The sequence below is a fragment of the Mastomys coucha genome, unplaced genomic scaffold, assembly GCF_008632895.1.
Source record: "Mastomys coucha isolate ucsf_1 unplaced genomic scaffold, UCSF_Mcou_1 pScaffold22, whole genome shotgun sequence".
NCBI lineage: Eukaryota > Metazoa > Chordata > Mammalia > Rodentia > Muridae > Mastomys > Mastomys coucha.
Window position 1 is genome coordinate 141,821,117 of NW_022196905.1, and position 2,957 is coordinate 141,824,073.

The 2,957-nt window shown below is 40.1% G+C and overlaps 1 protein-coding gene and 1 pseudogene across 1 annotated transcript in view; both read left to right on the forward strand.

The window, feature by feature from the left end:
- Nucleotides 1-2,957, forward strand: part of Pan3 (poly(A) specific ribonuclease subunit PAN3) — a 123,272-nt gene that overhangs the window by 7,506 nt on the left and 112,809 nt on the right. The window lies entirely within an intron of this gene.
- LOC116068779 lies at nucleotides 1,151-2,945 on the forward strand (annotated as a pseudogene).

A 2,957-nucleotide genomic window follows, 5' to 3' on the forward strand; every position in this document is an offset into this window, starting at 1 on the left:
CTCTATAGACCAGGCTGGCCTCGAACTCAGAAATCTACCTGCCTCTGCCTCTTAAGTGCTGGGATTTAAGGCAGTGCTGCCACTACCGCCCGGCTATTATTCTGCTGATTTAGTTAGCAGTGAAGGCTTGGAAATAAGATGTATGGCAAATGGCTTGTCAGGCAGGTACTTTACAAGCTGAGCATTTCTGCAGCCATTGTTGTCTTACTTATAGAGTAGTTCAGTGAGCCAAAGTGCAAGATGATAAAATACTTAACCTAGTGTTTGGTGTCTCCTTTTGGTATTAGGAATTAGTATTGGGCTGAGAATCACAAGATTGTGATTTTTAGTGTTATAACTTACAGAATAGTTGTAACCTTGAGCTGCTCATATGGTCTATATGAAAATACAGTTCTTTTTCTGTGAAATAGAAGAATGGACTATGCAGCACATGACCTAAAAGCTTTCCTACTACAGTGCTTTAAATATACTTGTGTATAAGAAGACAAACCAGTTTTGTCAGCATCTGAGCAAGGGTGTGTGGTTAAGGGTCTGATCTCTTTGATTCTGTGTTAATTGTTATGCAGGTAACAGTCCTCTACAAGATGACCTCCTCCCCTTTGGAGCGTGGTTATCATCTGACCTCATGCTGTTATGTTGACCTTGAGCTTCTGGTCCTCTTGCTTTCACCTCTAGTGCCAGGTAACAGGTGTGTGCCACTCAGTAGGCCTGGATTATGCAGTGCTGGGGATGAAAGCAGGATTCCCTGCATGGTACTATGCACTGCACTGCTGAGCTTTCTTTTCTTTTCTTTTCTTTTCTTTTCTCTTCTTTTCTTTTCTTTCTTTTCTTTTCTTCCCCCCCCCCCCCACACACACACAGGGTTTCTCTGTATAGCCCTGGCTGTCCTTGAACTCACTCTGTAGACTAGGCTGGCCTTGAACTCGGAAATCCGCCTGCCTCTGCCTCCCAAGTGCTGGGATCAAAGGCGTGCGCCACCATCGCCCTGCTGGTACATCTTTCTCGCTTTTTTTTTTTTTTAAATTATGTACTTATTTAATGTATATGAGTACACTGTCACTCTCTTCAGACACACCAGAAGAGGGCATCAGATTACATTATAGATGGTTGTGAGCCACCATGTGGTTGCTGGGAATTGAACTCAGGACCTCTGGAAGAGTCAGTGCTCCTAACTACTGAGCCATTGCTCCAGCCTTCTTTCTTGCTTTTTTTCTTTTTAAATAAGTATTGCTTCTATTGTTTGTTCTAAACGTAGTTTTACTGTATATTCAGAATGAGAAGAGTCTAGTCTATCTTTTAAAGATCAGAATGATAGCTTAGGAGTTAAAAGTGTAAAACATATACAAGTTTGTTTCTTTATTTTGGAGAGAGGGTCTCTTGTAGCCAAAGCTGGTCTGGAACTTACTATGTAGCAGATCTTGAACTTCTGAACCACCTACCTCCACTTTCTAAGTGGTGAGACTATAGATGTGTGTCCCTCTACACCTGATTTTTGTAGTATTGGGAATTAAACCTGGGCTTCCTGCATTCTAGGCAAGCCCTTTAACAAAAGACCTAGGGCTCTGACCCTAAAAATTTAAACACAATAAAGACTACAAGAGAGAGGGAAGCCTCCCTGTTTCCCGGGACGTTGGTGTAGAGGGCATTGGCTACCATGATTTCCAGTGCACTGTTGCTGAAACCACAGATGCATGGTCTTCTGGCCAAGCATGTGTGGGTTCATGTTGTTGTCACATTCACTGTGTCCCTGGGAGTTGCTGCTGCCTATAAGTTATGTGTGGCTGAACCAAGAAAAAAGGCATATGTAGATTTCTACAGAAATTATGAATCCATGAAAGATTTTGAAGAGATGAGGAAGGCTGGTGTCTTTTAGAGTGCGAAGTGATTTCAGAATGCAAAGAATTCTCTGGATTACGCTCCATAGAAGTTCATTGCAGACCTATGTTCCTGAACTATGAAGCATGAATGTGTGGGCTAAGGAGTACTTTCTCTCAGTAAATAATAATTACATGTAGAAAAAAAAAGAGTACAAGAGAGAAAAGGTTTCCTTCTCTCTAAATTCTCAGAGCCCTCTTTCCAGACGTCATTTTTTTTCTAGTTTATTTTCCATTCATTCATGAACATTGTATTTTTCTATTATCATTCATGTTTATATTGCCCTTTCTTCAGTGCACATTGGTGCCCACATACACAGGTATGAGCTATACAGAAAGCCTAATGAACTTTCAATTTTCAAATCTGATTGTTTAGCTTTGTATTTTGTTCCACATTTACATAGAAGTCTACTCATTTTTTCATGACTGCATAACATTTCATTGTATGCCTGTATTATTATTTTTTTAAATGATGGCTATTTAAATTGTGTGTGTGTTTGTTATGCCCCTATTTTCCCTTTTGCTGGGGGATAGAATCTAGGGCTTTGTGTGTGCTAAAACATTGTTCTGCCACTGACATGTATGTCTAGGCTAGGGCCTTAAGTGATGGTTAGCAGATTCTGTAGCTGTAGATCAGCAATTTGTAAGCAAATGTCCCTGCTGCCAGAGCTTGGAAAAACTAGCAATGTAGCTCTTAGAGGAGACTGTTTAGGTACATGTTTATAAAAAGACAAATTATACATATATTTTTGAAAACTTAGATGATGACAAGCCCATAAGATACAGTTGCTTCCTTTTTAGAAAAAAAAAATATCTTAACAGAATTATTTGTTCAAGGTCTTAAAATTAGAAAGTGGCAAAAGAAGGGGTTTTATTGGTTTGTTTGTTTATTTATTTTTAGCATATCTGGGGTTTAACACATAGTTTTTAAGTTGGTAAAGTCATCATGGTGGGGAAGTCAAGGCAGCAGGAATTTAGAAGTCTTTAGTCACTTTGGATTAAGAAGCAAAGAGTGAGCCGGGCGGTGGTGGCGCACGCCTTTAATCCCAGCACTTGGGAGGCAGAGGCAGGCGGATTTATGAG